The 20,783-nt window shown below is 46.5% G+C and overlaps 1 protein-coding gene across 3 annotated transcripts in view; it reads left to right on the top strand.

Moving 5' to 3' along the window:
• The window catches only part of LOC144773252 (ATP-binding cassette sub-family C member 5-like), a 2,136,031-nt gene that overhangs the window by 1,023,580 nt on the left and 1,091,668 nt on the right, over positions 1 to 20,783 (top strand). The gene's annotated exons all lie outside the window — the stretch shown is intronic.

Here is a 20,783-nt window from a genome sequence, read left to right as displayed (position 1 = left end):
GTTTTGTAAGCTCAAAATATTGAACAGCACTGAACTCAGCCTCAATTCTATTGAATAAATGCAAGCAATCTGCCTCATGGTAATGCAGCACTGATATGTACTGGATTTAGGAGGGAGATGGAGGAAGGGGTCTTTGACAAGATTGAAGCAGCTTGCTGTACGTTCAACCCAGGGAATGGCATGGACACTGGGACACTGTTGCTTGCCATTCAAGTACTGCACAATCTATAAAGAAACATGCACGAAGAGAAAGGTGCCCCTAAACAGGAGTGTTTTTCGAATTGGTTCTCCTGGCTCCCACGAAGGCGATCCAGTTTATGTAAATCACTTTTGCCAGTCATCATTATGTTCCTATTAGTATGAGGGGTTACACAACTGGGGATCACCTTCTAAAAAAAACTCAGTCCTCAAACTCGGAAGAATGCAGGCAAATGGGTAGCTAGTTGTTGTCAAAAGGAAGCATAAGGATCAACAGGCCTCAAGTAAAGTAACTGTAAAAATGCATGAGTTAGGTAGTGTAGTTGAAGAATCAACTAGAGGGGGAATGTTAATATGGCAGTTGATGCATTCATCAATAGAAAGGAAGCCTTGGGCTTATTAACAGAATCGCCCGTTGTGAACTAAACAACAACCTCGACTCACACATATGTAGTCATTCAGGCCCTTAGACCAATGCCTGGGACTGCTGATTGATAGGTCACAGGTGGAAGGATGTGTAGCTGGCAGCAAATGCTTGGACAGGAAACTGTTGATCAGTCTCACGGATAGGTGCAGCAACATTACAAGGGTCTAGGGAGATTGCCTCAATAAAGCACACATGGCTGGAGGGGGTGCACGCGCTCCTAAAATACCATAAAAAGTCAGATGCCACATGAGTTAGGAACACAAAGCCATTAAGGACCTAGCACATGCAGTGATCATGCACTCCTCATGCCAGACATCTGGATATGTTATCCACTGACCACATTGTGTCCAAGCGAGGTTAGACAATTAATGTACGACTCCAAGGGCAGCAACCAACATTCCTCACCATATAAGGTATGCCAGAGACTTTTATAGCCCATCATGTTTTGTATAAAGAATAGACACATGCTGATTGTAAATTGAGACAGTCCTCAGACCTTGTGCATGTAACTGTTCTCCCGGCCATAATATTTAATTAAACAAACTGTTCCTGTTTTGCCAAATGCCTCTTGTCTTACGTTGTTTAAGGGATTTCGAATGCAAGCAACAACATTATCCCATCCCGATACATTTCGGGCCATGGCCCTTCGTCGGGGGATATCAATTTTCTCAATCGTCGGCGAGGAAACTTTGAGTGAGTGTATACCAATGTTAACGACTCGCTATGATTTCAGCGTGTCTCCCGATGCAAACAACTCGCTATGATTTCAGCGCGGTTAAGAGGAGTTTTGAGGGCTGTGGGAGTGACCCCAGCTGGCTCCCACGTGGTCTGCCTCCTTCCTCCGCCAGGGCAGGAGCCAGTCTGTAATCCTTCTCCCACCTGCACTAGACACAGGTGGGAGGCAGTCTACTGTGTGCCCTTTATTCACACTAGACAGAGGCATGGATGGTGAAGGAGCCACTCTGCGGCCACTCTTGTGCTTGGTTTCCTGGTGTTGGGGTACCAGTTCCTGGTATTGGCTTTGCATTAGTCCTTGGGGAGATGAGGTCCTCGGGGGCGGTAATGAGCTTGGGCAGGGGGCCCGACGCACACCCCATCCCTGGGTACCTGGCACACCCCTGGGGTACTTCGCAGATACCGTGGATTCCCATGTGCTCTGTTTCTCATGTTTCTTTTTTTTGGGGTGGGTCAAAGATCAGATCATTTAAAGGGCCATAACTCGGTACCAATGTGCCAATTTTGACATTCTTGGGCTCATTTTATTCCTGGTGGTGAGCTCTAACCCACAGGAGCAGTTTTAGCGGACCTCTTTACCAGGGAGCTGGTTCCATGACTTAGTAGGCCCAAGGGAAACAAAAGTGCACTCTAAGGCAGATTTCCCCCTATGCATATTACAAAGTGTCACTGTAGATAAAACAGTGAACTATACTGACTTTACCTATGTGTGCCCATTAATATTAAAAAGCCTACCCATGGTCAATATCTAACCAGCAGAGTCCCATCTGCTCTAGGCTACCTGTGGGCAGTTACCAGGCTGCACACAACTGTTGTCTCATGTGCAGCTCAGACACATGCGCACACGCTTGAGTGCACATGTTTATGTGTAAGCAGCCAAGTGAACCTTACACTCTCTGAGTTGCAGTGCAGACACTGGTGATAAACATGCGTTGTCTGTTTACCGAGTGATTACCAAGGATGAGACATATGTCTCCCACCACACACTAGCCACCAGACTCTACAATGTCGGCATCCGCCAAAAGGCCCTTAACTGGATATACTAATTTCTCACAGGCAGAACTCAGCTAGTCAGACTCTAGCCCTTCCTCTTGAAACAAACAGAGGCCTGATGTGGAGTGCCCCAGGAATCCTTCCTCCGCCCCACCCTCTTCAACATGTACATGGCCACAGTGCAACCATTGTCAGAAACCACGGGCTCAACATCGTATCCTACGCCGACAACACCCAGTGTGGTGCAGCGGCCAGGGCAACTGACTCTGGAACACTGGGGCTCACGTTTCAATCCCCGGTGCCGGTGGCAGGTTAGCCCAGGACTTTGTGACTCTGGGAAATAGCTCGCTTAATCTTCCTGAAAGCCCCCAGCACCGGCACACCTCACCTGATGTAGCTGTGAGCTTTACAAATTTGGGTATTATTTATTATTATTTATTTATTGCGCCGACAACACCCAGCTCATCCTCGCCCTCACCAAAGAACCCAACATCACCACACACAACTTCCAAGAAGGGATGAAAGCTGTCGTCACCTGGATGAAGAAGAGCTGCCTGAAACTCAATTTCAAGCAAATTGAAGTCCTCATGCTTGGCTCCACCCCCTCCGCATGGGACGACACCTGGTGGCCCCGCCCTAGGAACCCCTCTGATGGCCCACGCACAAAACCTCGGTATCATACTTGAGTCATCCTTTACCATGAACCACCATTTCAACGCTGTATCGTTGGCCTGTTTTAACACCCTCCGCTTACTCCGAAAAATGTTCAAATGGATCCGATCTGAGTCCAGAAAAAACGGTCATGCATGCCCTCATCAGTAGCAACTTGGACTACGGCAACGCTCTCTATGCCGGAATCAACAAGAAACTACTTTGCAAAACTCCAGATCATCTAGAACACCTCAGCCAGACTGATGCCCCACAATCCCCAGTCACAACCACATAACCCTGAACCTCCATGATCTCCACTGGCGATCCATCGAAAGAAGAATAACCTTCAAGCTCCTCACTCATGAATATAAGGTCCCCCACAACATTGAACCAGCATACCTGAACAACCGCCTCATCTTCCATGCACCCAAGAGACACCTCCCATCAGCTGACCTCTCTCTGGCCACCAATCCACGCATCTACAACACCAGAACACTTCTACCTTGCAGCCAAGGTCTGAAACAACCTCCCCCTCTATCTCTGGCAAGTCCCTACACTGCTCCAGTTCAGGAAGGACCTCAAGACCTGGTTCTTCGATGACCCCAGCACTCAAAGGAGCCGTCCCCGAGCCTTGAGACCCTCACTGGTGATTGATTTATAGATTGATATGTAGTGAGACTCACCCAAAGTAACAAGTACAAAACTGGATGATCAAAAAGCAAAAATCTGGGCGTACTAAATGGGCAGAACCCATTTTGCGGCAGTCCATTACGTTATGTCATTATGTTTACCATCTTATTGGTATAGTTAAAACAATAAAAAGAGATCTAAAAAAAGAATAAAAGAAAAAGGAAGAGACCATCAGAGCCAGAATTTAATAATTTAATAGGTGAAGTAATGACCTTGAAGAACTGGAATATTTAATGGATTACTCTTCATAACTGCCTGTAAAACCTAAGAATTGTCAGCTAAAATCATAGAACAATATGCAGAAAATGCACCATTTGGCCCATTTTTTTTCACACATTTCCTTGGGTGAGAATGACCCCTCTGTCATCCAGGCCTTTGTGGAAAGCTTCTGGCTCATCGCTTGGTGTAATTCTTACATGAATGTATGCCCTCTTTCTTTAGTATCACCATCCTCCCCCTTTACGCCAGGCATACATGTTTAAAAAGGGTCTGGGGTAGAAACTGTAAGAATCAGCTAAAATAGCAGTGTAATATTTCATCAGTCTTGCTCGACTGCTCGAAGGCTGCAGGTGCTGAAAGGCTTGGCAGTAAACAAAGAGCAAAGAGAGTTTGATGTTGCCAAGTGCCCTTTGAAGTGTCTCTTTGGGGTTAAAGCTCAGATGATTTGAATTGTGGAATGAATTGCGGCGAGGTACAGGATAAAACGTGGATGCCTGTGATTCAAAGGCTCTGGCTCCATGCCTTGCTATTCAGTCTCCCACTAGCTCCAGACACGGGCATGGCTTCCAGAGGAGGGGCAGTGATACCAGGCCCCAAAGGCCTCAGGGGTCCACTGAACTCTGATTATTGCTGTAGATCACAGTTCAAACAGCAGCCATGGGGACCCAATTCCGTTCTTGCATTAGGCCCATGTCACAATGCCTATGTCACTGGGTCCGGGTATCTCAATGCTGTACTTCAACATTATTAATGTTCATTTAAATGATATGGGAAATGTAGTTGACCTGAAACTTTATGCTAGGCCACATCAGATTTTAGCCTTCTTCTTTCCTTTTCTGAACTAGTTTTTGTTGACTTTTAGGACTCTGTGCGTTTTTTTCCTGCTAACCAGTGGCAACAGTGCTTGTGCTGTCTCCTTCAAACATGGTAAAATTGTCATACACCCAATATGCAGATTTGCTTTGCTTATAAGACCCTAGTAAATGAAACTACAGATACCCAAGGTCTTTAAATTAAATAATATAAGTGCACTGCGGCACATAATGTGCCAGCTACTAAAGTAGCACTGTAAAACATGTCTCAAGCCTGCCACTGCAGCCTGTTGTGCCGTTTTAAACTGCCATTTTGACACGGCAAGATAACCCTTTAGCCAGTCCTAAACCTTCCGTTTTAATACTTATAATTCCCCCTTAGGGAGGCCATTGCGACTCACAGGGCAGTGTGCATGATATTTAAGAAGTTGGAAATTATGGGTTCTGCATTTACATGTCCTGACAGTAAAAAACTTCCAAAATCGTTTCCCACAAGTGTAAGGCTATATCTCCCATAGACTGGGTACCTTATTTTAAATAATATGTGCTAACTTCAGTTTGGAATGAGATCGAGAAGTGCAGTTTCCACTCAAATGAATTGTAATTAAAAATTGTCTTTAATGGGGCGTGGCTTGGACGGCAATTGGAAGAGTTGCTTGAGTCCAGAGCTCCGCTACACCTCGGGATGAAAAATAGACCTTAAAGCAAGCATAGCAGGAAAAACTAGAGAACAACTACAGAAATATCAATCGGAAACTGCACTGCACTGAAAGAAGCCAAGAGAAGCAACAATAAACGGCTAAAAACACGGAAAATAGAGCAAAATTATGAGAGAGAAAGACCTACCCGGGCAGGCAAGATGGCGGCGACGAGATGAGACGAACTCTGAACCGAAGTGAAGCGACGCAACGAGCAGCTGCCAAGTGAAGACCCACAACATGAGGTCAGTTACAAACCCTCCCCAGCGCGACCCCCCTTAGAGAAGCAGAGCAAAAGATCGCTACTAAGATCCCCCAACATCGCGCCAATAAACGAAAGAGAAACTACCAGCATCCGCGGGGCAACCCACGCAACACAACGGAATGAAAAGCTGATCTTAAGCGAGCAGAGCAGGAAAACTAGGAACCAACACGAGGTCAGTTGCAAACCCCCCCCGGCCCCCCCCCAACGCAACCACCAATGCAGCCCTTAGAAGCATAACAGAAAGAATGCTACTAAGCTCCCCCAACATCGCGCCAATAAACGAAAGAGAAACTACCAACATCCGCGGAGGCAGCCATCTTGCACAAAGGGGCGGGGCAAACCACGTAATACAAAGGGATGGAAAACAGACCTCAGAGCTAGAAAAGCAGGAATACGGGGAATACCAATAACTTTTGAAGACCCGGCGGAACTAGCACGCTACCTAGCTGGTCCTGACACGCAAGAAATGGAGACAACTAACTTGTCAAGTAAAAGAAGCATCTCACTGGACCCCACGAGTGAGTGAGCAGAAGAGCCAAAGAGCAGAACAAGAAAATACCCACAGACTTATTAAAGGCAAGCACAATCTACCTCAAGTGCCTGCAAAACCACAGCTGCACACAACATATCTACCTCAAGCAAGAACTATTTCCGAAGAAGAGCCCAGCGATACAAAGACTGATATCCTTTCACTCTAAACACATATGCTAGATCGAACAAATATCAGACATTCGCGACTGACAGTATTATCCCGGGGATGTAGGGGAGTGGGAGGGACCTTGCTGTCACACGTCTACAACACGAAGCAAGTATAGGGGGAGGGAGGGAGGGGAGGGATGAGGGGAGGAGGAGGCAGGGGAGGAGTGTCCCATCATGTATGTCTGTTGCGTCCGTTCTGTCTTGTCAGTATGTCCTGCGTACCTCTATGTCTGTGTCCATGTCATCGTCTTCGTCCTTGTCCAAGCGAAACTCTCAGATAGGCCGCTCAGGTCATTAGTAGCACCGCAAATACCCGCCACGTTCCTCGAAGGAAACCCAAAGAATCCTAGAAAAAACTGTAACTCAGAAACACCAGGTAGTCACATTATGTGAACCGCGATCCAGAGAGAAGCTCCTAAATAAAAAAAAATCAATACAGACCGATCTAAACATAGTATCCCTCAACGTCAAAGGCCTAAACCACCCCATCAAGAGAAGGAAAGTGCTAGACTATCTAGCTAAGACAAATAGTGACATTATCCTACTGCAGGAAACAAAACTGTCCGAAGACGACGTGAGAAAATTAAAAACGAGATGGATTGGTCAGTCAGCCTGCTCACCAGCCGTGGGCAAGAAAAGAGGGGTCATAACTCTAATAAACAGCAACTCCATCATAACAATAGATAGTGTGCAGCACGACAGGGAAGGCAGAATACTAATCACACAGCTAAAGAGAGGTGCAGAAACACTACTGGTAGCAAACATGTACGCACTAAACACAGAGGACACAAAATTCTGGGAAGAGGTCACAAGAAAAATAGAAACAAACCAATAGGAACAAATGCTAGTCGTGGCAGGGGACTTTAACCAAGTCCTGGACCACACCCTAGACAGGCAAACAGGAGCACAGACCCGACCACCCACCACCCACAACACACTAAAGAACATATGCACCAGATTTGACCTGAAGGACCCATGGCGCCTCCAACACCCAGACACAAGAGACTACACATTCTATTCCAATCCACACAACTCCTACAGTAGAATAGACTACATTCTCATCTCAGCCTCCCACACACACCTGATACAACACACAGACATAGCAGCAAGAACAATCTCAGGCCTCTCTTGTATCAGTTTACAACTGACGGGCAAACACAACGAACACATCACCCGCAGATGACGCCTCAACAACGATACCATAGCGAAACAGGAGGACAGAAACAAAATCGAAAAAGCCATTGGCGACTACATTAGAGAAAACGACACACCAGACATAAACCCAAAAAGTCTATGGGATGCCCTTAAGGCAACCATCAGAGGCATTCTAATAGAAATCAAGGCCAGAAGAGACAAAGAAGCCAAGGCAAAGCTAGACAACTAGAAAAAGACATAAAGCAATTAGAAACAAATCACATGAAGGGCACCACAAACACAGCCACTCTGACAGAACTCAGGGGGAAAAAATACAAATGTAACCGAATCCTAAGTGAAAGAGCAGGCCTATGGATAAGAAAATACAAACAAATTAACCTCTGCAAAGCAAACAAGGCGGGAAAAATCCTAGCTTCCTACTTGAAACATAAACAAAGGCAACACTGCATCACCAGAATCACAGACGCCCAAAACAAAACACACACCAGGGACAAAGACATCCTACACATATTCTTGGAATTCTACAAAGAACTGTATAAAAGATATGATAACCTAAATCAAGAAGGCTGCTCAACGTACCTTGACAGCACTAATCTACCAAAGATAACGACAGAGGAAGCCAAGATACTAGGCCAGACATAAAGAAAAGCGAGATCAGTGCAGCCATCAAAGCATTAAAGGATAATTAAGCTTCAGGCCCATACGGTTACACCGCAACCTTCTACAAAAAATTTGAAGACCAGCTACTGCCGGTCATGACAAAAGTCTTCAACCACTACAACATAGTGGTAATACCCAAGGAAGCAAAGACCCACAACTACCCAAAAACTACCGACCCATTTCACTTATTAACTTGGACTGCAAACTATACGCCAAAGTACTAGCGACAAGACTAAACAAAGTGCTCCCTTACCTGATCGGCAACACTCAAGTGGGCTATCTCAAAACACGCATGTCCTACGACAACACCAGACTTCTCTGCCAGATAATAGAGCACTCAACCAAATCACACAAACCAGCAGTAGCAATCACACTAGATGCTGAAAAGGCATTTGATAGAGTATCCTGGCGATTTCTAGAGAGAAGTATGCAAGCCTACAACCTAGGAGACAGCTATACAAAGATGGCAATGGCACTGTACAACAACCCAAGGGCACAGATAGCTATCAATGGAACGACATCCCCCACTTTAAACTCGAAAGGGGTATGAGACAAGGATGCCCGCTATCCCCACTACTCTTCCTGCTAGCACTCCAGCCCCTAATCAAAGATATTCTAGCCAACAGAAACATAGAGGGAGTAACTATCAACAACACTACAGCTAAGCTTGCAGCATACGCAGATGACCTGCTCATTGTAACGGAAAACCCAGCCCAGACCTTTCCAGCACTAATGAACACAATCGAAACATAAGCCAGACACTCAGGATACAAACTCAATAGAGACAAATCGGAATGCATGCCCCTTAACGTGCACACAACCAAAGAAATAATAGGGAACTCAGGGCTGGCCTGGCAACCAAATTCTGTAAAGTATCTAGGCATCCATTTTGGAAAAAACCTGAGAACAACATTAGAACTGAACGAAAAAGCCACAATAGACAAGATCAAAAGTCTACTAGAAACCTGGTCACCAAAGTTCATTACCTGGTGGGGCAGGGTGGATACAGTCAAAATGATCATCACGCCCATTGTGAACTACATGGCAGGAATGCTACCCATGGCATTCACCGACGAATTCCACAGCAAAATTGACCAAATGCTAAACAAATTCATATGGAGGGACAAGAAACCCAGATTAGCCCTTAAGAAACTTAGACTAGAGAAGAAGCTAGGAGGGCTCAACGTAGCTGACCTAAGAACCTTCCAAACAGCCTTTATAGCCAGACAAGGAATGCACTGGATCCTTCCTAGCCAACCATATAAACCAACATGGCTCTCTATTGAGAAAGCCATCCTAAACAACACCGAGCCCCTAACTCTCCTTACCGCTAACAAACATGCACAACTGGCCAACCCGATCTTTAAGATCAAAAGACAAGCACTGCTCAAAGTAGACCAAAAACTCGAACACAGCATCAGAAACTCCAAGAACAAATACAAAAGGAAACCCCTAGACATAAAATCATGGCAAAAACTAGGCTTCTCGTACCCAGCGCAGCTAGAGACAGAGGGATCCCCACACACTTTCAACAACCTGAAAGCCCAGCACACATTTCCAGAAAGTGAACAATATAACTTTCTAGCCATCAAAACAGCCATAACAAAATCAAAGCTAGCCAAACACAGACCTTCAATCTTCCACTATATGGACACAATAAATGCAAGCGGCCATCAGGTGTCACACCTGTATAAACTTCTTCGCTCCACCAAACTCAACGCTAAAAACACCAAATATTGGGAAGAGCAATTAGGTGCCAAAACTTGCAGAAAGAGAACTAGAAACCTTTTAGGCAGCCCCATCAAAAAACATAGTATCACCGGTGCTAGCACAAACAAAATTCTGGCTACTCCACCAAGCACACTGGACACCAGCGCGCATAGCATCGTTGGGGCTCAAAGAGAATGATAGGTGCTGGAACTGCGAGACAGAAAAAGGCGACCTCGCACACCTTATATATCACTGCAGAAAAATCAACAAATTTTGGGGGAGGGTAACCGAATTCATTAACAAAACGATAGGCTGCTCTCTTGACCGAAATGTTGCCACAACCACTACGGCCCATTTCACGACAGACGTTCCCACTCAACATGACGGACTCCTCCTAGACTTCCTCTTGACTACAGCAGTAAAAACGATCTTAGCCAAATGGAAGGACACCTCCAAAGTTACATTCAAAGGATGGCTGAATTGGGTAACATTCCTCAGAGGAGCATACAACACCACACTCAGACACACACCATGGAGAAACCCAAACAGGAAAATGTGGGAGAAACTGGACATATACCTAAACACATACAAGCCGCCATGAAGACCAAAGTACCAGACCCGATGCAGCCAAAATAGAGCCCAACTTGACCGGTCGACCTGACAACAAACACCCACCCGTCAAGCTTTATGTTCCAGGTTGTATGTTAAGTCTAATGTTTCAATGATGAATCAACCAACGGCACCAACCTGTGCTCAAAAATGTCGGACGTGCGGAAAAAATAGGGACCAGACATGAGCAAACCCATAGTACCCATGTTAATGCCTACAAACATGTAATTGTAGTATGTAATTTATTCTCTGTAACATGTAAATACCAATAAAAAAAATTATAAAAAAATGGTTACGTCCTATTTTAAGTTACAAGTTTGAAATGCCACTGTTAGAAAGTTCTAAGAACAAAAGGGGATAGGTCCATAGACACGTGGTGGGGGCTAGACCCTTTATGAAATATATAACACAAATTGCCCGAACCACAAAATCTCCACAAGCTTATTAAGAGGGAAGAGATCAATTTATTGTGATCACCCTCGACATCCTACTTAGTGTCAATGTTTTTTATCTTTTACAAGTTATGACAAGCTAATGTTATGACGGCAAATTGAGAGCACATTTACAAAAATTAAAAAGGGAATAGAAACACCTCATTAAGGTAGGCGAAATGACTCCTGCCTTTTTTGGGATTTTAATAATACATGCACTATGCGAACATTGTAATCAACAGCCCCACCACTAAAACATTTTTTACTATTGTTTTAGGAGCCTACCTTCATGGTGGTCTACTACATATAAGAACGCCGGTTGGCGGCAGTCGACAATAGCAAGGTATGCTTTATGTAGCATTGGGTGACGTTTTAGTAATGAAACCACGAGCTAGTTAGATTTTCAAATGCACAAAAATAAATTCTTAACATTTCTTGTAGGTTGTCCTGCCTGGCCACATTTAGAAATATTTGGTTTGAAATCCTTCACGCCCCAATGCCCTGCTCTACTTCCAACCAAGTTTGGTATGTAGCATTTCTCTTTCTCAGCCCATTGCTGTAAAAGAAGTTTGGTTTTGAGAGTGATGACTAAAATAATTTCTTTGCATCTTGCAGATACAAAGAATAAAACAGCCCTGATGAGAGATCAGCGACATAGTGCCTGATCTCGAAACGCGTCGGCACTTCCATAGGGCGGAATAAAATGTAATCTCGACGGTACTAGGACCGGCTGGTCCAGTATTGATTAGTTTAAGAGCCATTTATTTGCTTACAATTCCCCCTAGGATTGGTTTTTCCTATTTTTCTCATTTTTTGATTGTAATGTTCGTTCTAATGTTGTTTGTGATGTATTCTTAGTTTTTTGTAATGTTTGATGCAAGAGATATCCTTTTTGTACTGTGTAAAGAATTTGTTTTCATGTATGTACAAAGTATATATAGGTGTGTAAATATTTAATGTATTGTTGTTTTCTGTCATATAGCTTGTCATAACTTGTAAAAGATAAAAAACATTGACACTAAGTAGGATGTCGAGGGTGATCACAATAAATTGATCTCTTCCCTCTTAATAAGCTTGTGGAGATTTTGTGGTTTGGGCAATTTGTGTTATAACTGTTAGAAAGTGGGCATTTTTCAGACCAAGCCAACTGTTCCTTTCTGCCAGTGTCCTGAGTCACATAACTGTGACTGACTCTCTTGTTGTGGATTGCGGATTTCTTCCAGACATTGAGACAGTGAAGGTCTAGTTGAGAGAGGAGCTGGTCTTCCTGACAGGATGGATGGGAAGGTGTTGAGCTCCTCCTCATTATACTTCAAAGGGACCAGCCTGCAACACACACATAGGAATCCAACTCCAGGCCTCCCCTTACCCTTGTGATTCTAGACAGTTTGAAGCCAGGACCAGGGGAAGAGAAGAACCCGTTTTTGGAGTAGGGCAGGGAAATCCTCCAAACAAAGACTGACATCAGGTATAAAAATGAGAAATTCAGAACCTCTCATCAGAACATTGCTGGACCTGTGGAAGATTCAGTAAAAGGATTGACCTGCTGTCTAAAGAAGGAAGATTGGACCTACTTGCCTTGAGCCCATGTTCCCCTGAGGTGATGCCATGGGTCTTTTGGCTGACCTCCTATTTGTGCTACAGGGATACGCAAGCTTCCACAGCCTCCCTTCAACTACCCAGCTGACCAGCACCAACCGGACCCTCTTTGACGGTACTGCTGGTGTCTCCTGGAGAGAGTTCTCATCCCCAGGAGGTGCCCTACAGGTTCTGAACCTTTGGCTAGTGTTAGAGAGTGTACTCCTCCTGAAGAAAAAATGAAATCACATGTTTTGGGCTCATTGAAACTGCAAAGTGACCTCTTCATGGCAAGAATCAACCAACCATAGTGACTGCCAATGCGAAGGTCCAGTAAGACCTGCCCTTCGCACCAACAGGGCCTGCCCAAGACGGCTGTAAATACCAAGCTCAAGTGAGACCTGCTCTGTGCACCGACAGCAACAGCCTACGTTGAATGTCAGCACGAATTGCCACCGAGGACTGGTAGTTACTGCTACAACAGTAACCGTCTGAAATGTCTGACCTACACTTTGTACTGATAACGACCTCCTCGAATCCCCCGCCAATGTGAACAACGCTCTTCATGCAGACTTGAAAAGGTAACTCTTCAGTGGGAAGAACCTGGTCCCTGTATCGAGACCCCGCTCTATCGTAGTTGACCTGAACTTGCGAATGTTCCATGTTCCAGCGCACCTAAATAACCTTGAGTGGCACTTTGTGCTTTTTGGTGCTATTTTCACCCAAAACTTTAAAAACTCTGGTTCTATAAATGGATTTGTGTCATTTTGGTGTAATGTTATATATGAAATTTGACTCTATTTTTCCAAAGTGATTTGGGATTATTCTTGTGTTGTGTATTCACTTTATTACGTCCCAACACTGTCAGACCGCACAGACTCAAAATCATCTCCTATGCCGATGACATCCAGCTCATCATCTTGCTGTCAGAAGACCCCTCTACCACCAGAGCTAATTTCCACAGATGTGTGATGAACATCCCCGACTGGATGAAGGACAACTGTCTTAAGATCAACATGGACAAGACAGAAGTCCTCATCTTTAGGAACAACATCTCGCCATGGAATGACACTTTATTGTCTGCTAAACTTGACCCTATCCCAGGAACTGCGGAACTGCTGGGAGGTGAGCGGCGCTGGATCTGTGCGGTGAGCTGAGGCCCTGGTGGGTGCCCGGTGCCGAGCTCGGCCCCCCTCCCGCTTGCTTGGTTGCCCTCCCCGTCCCCCTTGCTGGGGCTGCGTGCTGAGTCCCGCAGTGAGCGCAGCGGTCGCGGGGCTTTAGCGGGCCCGTGTCGCTGTTGCGCCAGGCCTTGGCATGCGTGTTTCCGGCGGGGGGTGAGGCGGGTTAGAGAGGGTGCCTCAATTTTTGTCGCGGGGGCCGCGAAGGCGCTGGGCCCCATCGGGAGTGCCGGCTCCCTCCCCTATTCAACGTACAGACCCGGAGGTTGTGGGGGCCCCGACTCGGACGGGCCGCTGCTGCTTCCCCAAAGTCGGTCACGGTTCTGAGCTAGGCCAGTCGCCGCCTACCTGGACATCCCGCATCTACCGGCGGCTGCAACAGGGGCGATACCATCAAGGGCTGTGACGCTGCTACTACCGCACCGAGAGGGGGCCTAATGTTCACGCACTGCTTCCGCTACTTGCTGGGGCCCTCAGTGATCACTCCACATTCACCGCCTGTGACACTTGCGGAACGAGCAACACACGCTATCCCCACACCCATCTCTTGGTGGGCGGCCCAGCTGGATCTGCTTCATAACTGTTAGCATTGATTCTCACTTCTGGTGGCATTACCACCGATCTGCTGCGTGACCAGTGTTGCTATACGAGCCCTGTTGTTCTGGCGCACAGACCTCCTACACTACAGAGCTGCACTGTGAGGCTCTTCTCTTGGGGTGGTTTCATACAGGTTATCTACACTTCTGTGGCCTACCTGCTTATCCATCTCTGCTTTGCTCCGTTTGCGTTTGGGGACACAGTCGACCTCCCTGAAGTATGGGAAGAAAAAATCCTAAGCAGCGCGCGCCACTTCAGACGACCCTTCAAACATGGCGGATGGGGCGCAGGGCTCCGACGATGCAGACGACCCTGCCTCCCTTGCAGCGGCTATGCTTAATGAGATGAGAGCTGGTTTCTGGGCGCTGGACGGTAGATTTGATGCACTATATAAGAAATTTTCTGATATGGGTGCAAAGGTCCAGGCGCATGACCGGCGGTTGGATGTCGTGGAGGCGAGGGTCTCAGATATTGAGGACGGTGCGACGAAATCACAGAAACGACTTGAGAGGGTGGAAAGAATTCTGAAGGAAATGGCGTTAAAGAATGAGGATTTGGAGGCCCGCAGTCGACAAAACAATGTCCGCATTATTGGCTGCCCGAAACTGCCACCACTGGTCGCATGGACATCTTTGTTGAGCAACTACTAACGGATTTGTTTGGTAGGGAGGCCTTCACGCAGGGGTTTGTGGTGGAGCATGCATATAGGTCATTGGGCCCCCGCCCTACACCAGGTCAGCCTCCGAGACCCATTATTGCCAGACTCAGGAACTTCAGGGACAGAGATGCGGCTCTCCGCTCTGCTCGTGAACGGGGGGAGGTCCAGTGGCAGGGGAGTAAACTATCATTTTTCCCTGACTTTACTATCATGGTACAAGATGTGAGACGCAAGTTCAATGGAGTGAAGGTCACCTTGAAGAATCTGGGTCTTCGATATGGTATGCTCTACCCGGCCAGGCTGAAGGTAGATGTGGACGGGAGATTACACATCTTTGAGACCCTGACTGAGGCACAGTAGTTTTTTAAAGACTATAAAAAAAACAACAACGGAGCGGCGGCCACTCCACGTGCTACTTCCCCTCCTCAAAGTGGGTCGGAGGCCATCATTGAGCTCTTCTCTAATCCCGGGACTGGTTGATTCATTATTGGACTTATCATTTAGGTTCTGCTGTGTTAGCTTCATATTTGTAATTTTTTCTGATTGTCACTACAATATTCAGTAATGCCCGGCCGGTGTGACGTTGCTGCGCCTCATGGTGGAAACCAGGGTTTCTTTGCTAAATATGCCAAGTTTATGGTGTGCAAATATGCTTTCAGCATTGATACGTTTGTTCATATTGCACCGCCATTTGGTTAATGGGGCTGGGTTTTGCCTCGCAGGGGTTGGAGTGAGGCTGGGTGGTGGGCGGGGAGGGGGAACATATGCTGGTTTTTTCATGGATCTTTAGCTAACATTACACAGGTTACTGGTACATGGTGCTGGTTTGATTTGAGTTGCTGTATGATTGTTGTATTAGCTTTTCAATGGCACAGCTAGGCTGGCAGCCCGGTCCTTCCGGGCTTTCTCTGATGTCCTGGAATGTCAGGGGGCTGAACAATACCCAAAAGCAACAACAGGTCCTTAATTACAATGCAAGGCATAAAATCGACATAGTCTACATGCAGGAGAACCCACTTGTCCAAATCCGATGCGCCCCCTATGAAGGTGAGCCGGGGTTCCCATAGATATTTTTCCAACTATAGTAGCTATGCGAGAGGGATGGCCATATTTATACATAAAAGAGTTCCTTTCTCTCTGCAAAAGGTGTCGATGGACGGGGAGGGCCGTGCATTGATTGTGGCTGGCTCGTTGATAGGACACAATGTTGCGCTGGTCTGTGTTTATGGTCCTAACGTAGTTTTGCCTGACTTCTATCATGAGTTACAAGTGCGCTTTCTGGCTATGGACCCTTGCTTATTGATAACGGGGGGAGATATTAATGTATTGCTAGATCCTGCTAGGGATAGCACCTCCTCCTCACTTGACTCTAAACTCAGCTCATGCCATGCGCTTCAGGACATCTGTAGGCACTTCTCCTTGTTAGATGTCGAACGCAAACATCACCCGCACCTCCCAGCTTACACGCATTATTCTGGATTTCACAACATCTGGACTAGAATAGACTATTGGTTGGTTTCCCCTGGGGCCGCTGGATGGTTTGTCGGGTTGGATACATTACCACGCACGTTTTCAGACCAGTCTCCGGTCGTGCTTAGGCTCAACATTCCCAGGCCTGGGGGCTAAGAGAGGAAGTGGTGTTTTCCTGGGAGGGCTCTTCAAGATCAGGTGTTTCTTGAAGAATTAAGGGAGGCCATTGAGGATTACTTTGAGATTAACAGTTGGTCGGTGGACACCTGGGCTGTGCTTTGGGAGGAATTTAAGGCCTATATCAGAGGTGTTTGTATAGCCAAAAATGCAGGGGTCCTGAAAGCTCTACGTTCCACTCTAAGCCGCATTGAGACAGAATTCACTGCTCTAGATCGGGAACTGTTAGAGAATGAGTGGGGGACTGGGGAGGCCCATCTCTTAGCTTTGATGCTGGAGTTTCGGGAGGCCGCTGAGCGAGAATTTTTATATCTTAACAAACAACATGTTGCAAGGCGATACCGAGAGGGTGAACGGCCCAGTAAGATTCTGACTCACACACTCCGCCCCCCACATGACAAAGCCTACGTCACTGAACTCATTGGCCCGGATGACAGGATGTTACACTCCACCCCGGACATATGCAACATATTCCTTTCCTATTTTAAAACTTTATACACCTCCAGAGTCACCGGGAACCTTCGCGAACAAGAGGAGTACCTCGTGGAAATTGCGGTGGTATTCCTGGAGCGGCATATGCAAGATTTCCTAGCCATACCCATATCCCAGGAGAGCGTTATTGAGGCAATAGATGCGTTGCAGGGCTCCTCAGCGCCCGGTATTGACGGGTTCTCCGCAGATTTTTACAAAGCGGATAAAGATAAATTGGTTCCTAGATTGATAGAGGTGTATGCTGAAGCGCTAGAAGTGGGTCTCCTGCGGCCAACGTTCATAGAAGCGGTCATCATCCTTATCCCAAAACCGGGTAAGGACCCCAAGATCTGTGGCTCATACCGGCCGTTGTCCCTGTTAAATCTCGATTATAAGATACTGGCGAAGATGATCGCAATCCGGTTGTCTTTATTAATGGAATCCATCATTTCTCCGGCCCAGTCTGGTCTCGTCCCTCGCAGGTCCACCTCACTCAACTTGCGGACCTTGTTTACGGTGTTGCATAGAATTGATCCTAACACACTGGCCGCTGTGGTGCTCCCTGACGCAGAGAAGGCGTTTGATTCCCTTGAGTGGCCCTTTTTTCTGTCTGTAATGCATCGTATGGGTATGCCCGAGTGTTTTGTCTCTACGGTTGCTTTATTGTACACCGAACCCACAGCTCGATTACGCCTGAATGGTACTATCTCCGAGCCTTTTCGTCTATCTCGCGGCACGCGGCAGGGTTGCCCCCTTTCCCCATTACTGTTCATTTTGGATATGGACCCACTAGTCCGGCATTTTCAAGAGAAACACTTGCAACAAGGCTTACAGTTTCGTACGGGCCCTCTTTTGGTGTCTTTGTATGCCGATGATACAATCTTATACGTCAGATTGCCCCAGCTTAACCTCAAACCCCTTATCCAGGAAATTATTCAATTTGGCAGGTTCTCCGGTCTCAGTGTTAATTGGCACAAATCTGTTATTTTCCCGTTGACTGCCAGCACGACTTCATGGGAATGTGAATTCCTGCTTGGGTGGTGCCAAGATGCAATCAAGTTTCTCGGAGTTTATATACATCTAGTCACTGCCACTATTATCAGGCTAAACTATGGCCGGGCTATTAGTTCACTGGAATCGCAGGTGGAGAGATGGTTGCGGCTGCCTTTGTCGATGGCTGGTAGAGTGGCCATTGTTAAAATGGTAATCCTCCCACGGTTTCTGTGCTTCTTTAACAATATTCCCATTCCTCTTATCCAGCCTTTTTTCTACAGCTCCTTTTACGACTAGCTTGGGGAGACAAGAGGCCGCGTGTAAACTGGCAGACCTTGACCCTGCCGTATGAGCGAGGAGGCTTTGGGGTTCCGGACATTTATTTATATTATTTGGCCGCACAATGTTGCTATGCTTATACCTGGTATCACTCAGACGCACGTGTCCCCTATTTGAAACCGGAAGCCGATTTAGTACTCCTGCAGCAATTGTCCACCATTTTACCCAAAGGTATCCCAAGAGACCCTCAGGACATTCAGACTGTATATACCACTTGCTGGGCATGGGACAAGCTGCGTAGGCTGTTGGGCTTAGTCCAGTTGTACTCCCCGGCGCTGCCTCTACCAAACTCTTCACTGCTCCCCATAACGGGCGAGGTTCAGGTTCAGCGCACATTGGAGAAATTTCAGATCCACACGATTGGTGACCTTTTCCCAGACGATCGTGTTTTCTCGGTTTCAGAGGAAGCTCAGTTTAGTGACTGCTCCTTTATGGATGCCTTTGTAATGAAACGTATGTATTCCATGTTGCGTGCCACCTTCCCCTTCATTTCCGGTTGCTCCTGAACCGGCCCCACCATTGACCTATATTATAGAGTGTCCAACAGGCGGGCATATGATCTCGAAATTGTACAAACAATATGTGATGTCATGACCGTTCTCTGACGCTAAAACTGGCACAGCATGGGAGATTGATTTAGGTAGGCCTATCACAGATGACCAATGAGAACAGTGCTGCACGGTAACGAGGGAGGTGTCCCTGAATAGTAGGCATACGCTGCTCCACTTCAAGTTTCTCCGCAGAATGTACCACACCCCAGCATGATCCCACAAGATAGACCCCGCTAGACCCCACCAATGCCAGAAATGTTCAGCTACATTTGCTGACTTTGCACATCTCTCCTGGACCTGTCCAAAGATACAGCGTTACTGGTGCACGCCACGCTGGGGGACATAATCTCCATGACATTGATCCCCTCTCCTGAGATTGCACTGTTGGGATATATGGTTAATTTCCCCAAGAAGGTCAGGAAACTGGCTGCACTTGGTTTTCTGTCGGCCAAACGCGAGGTGGCATTATTATGGAGTAGCAGAAGGGTCCCTTCCCTGCAGTCATGGCTTTGCAGTTTAGCGTTTTGTAATGTAAATTGCAAGGAATACGCAACATTAGTGCCCAGCTCCTCACGTCCTGTGGATATTTGGGGACCGTACAAAGCATACATCATCAACAAACGCAATAAGGCAGACACTCTGATTGCTAATGGTATTGTTCCTGAAGGGGTCGGCTAGGAGCGTGGGGTGGCAGTGAGCCCCCATGTTCTGATTGTTTTTCTGTGTGACACTATTATATAAATCCTGTTTGAGCTGGGGTCTGATGGGGAGGGTGGACCATTCTGGATGCTGTGAGGGCCCTGCGGGTTAATTGGTGTTGTGACTTAACTTATCCCCCTATTCCATTGTGTACTGTCGCCATGGGTTGTAACATATAATTTTTACTGCATTGCATTTGTTTATGTATGCGCCTGCACTGTGTACTGCTGTGTGTTTTACATTTTGACCATGAATGTATAAAACTGAAAAATAAAGAATAAAAAAACCAAAAAAAACTTGACCCTATCCCCGCTCCGGCAGGCCACGCCCCCAACCTCGGCATCATCTTGGACAGCTAGCTATCTGTGCAGAAACAGGTAAACCTAGTCTTGTCCACCTGCTTCCACTGCCTATGCATGCTCCTTAAAATTTTCTGGTGGCTCCCAGTCAACAGCAGAAGGACCGTCACTCAAATCTTTGTCACCAGCAGGCTGGACTAAGGGAACACTCTCTATGTGGGAAATTACTGCGCCTCCTGTAGAGACAACAGACAATACAAAACGAAGCAGCAAAACTCATCCTCTACCTCCCACAATGCGCTCGGATCACCCGCACCTCAAAAAGCTATACTGGCTCCTGATTGTTACACACCGAGTCTCCTGTGCCCTTGGGTATAAACTATAGTATATAACTGAAAAACCTGGGGTCTAGAAAAGGAAGTATTATTAACAACCTTTATGTTTTTACCTGGAAGTCTAGAATAGTACAACCAGGTACAGCCAAGACTAATTAGTTCCGGCTCAGGATAAGGAATATCAGGCAGGTGAGCCACCAATGATTGTAAAGGAAACACATTTATTTAGGATTCCCATCAAACAATTGTATGATCAATATTATCACTTGGTAATCCTATTAGGGTCGCAAGTCTCTAGATCATTGAGACTGGGATCGTACCCTTTCTCCGAAAATGGGATTCCAACCCACAATCATTTTAGGACCATGTGACTCTGATCTTGAGGGAATCAAGTGCAGTGCAAAAAAATTATGAAAGTGGTGAGATTAAAATAGGATAGGGAACCGCAAGAGAAATTATTTTTTATTTAAGAAAGAAGCGGCCTCT

The sequence above is a fragment of the Lissotriton helveticus genome, chromosome 8 (genome assembly GCF_964261635.1).
Source record: "Lissotriton helveticus chromosome 8, aLisHel1.1, whole genome shotgun sequence".
NCBI lineage: Eukaryota > Metazoa > Chordata > Amphibia > Caudata > Salamandridae > Lissotriton > Lissotriton helveticus.
This window is presented reverse-complemented; position numbering and strand designations above follow the sequence as displayed.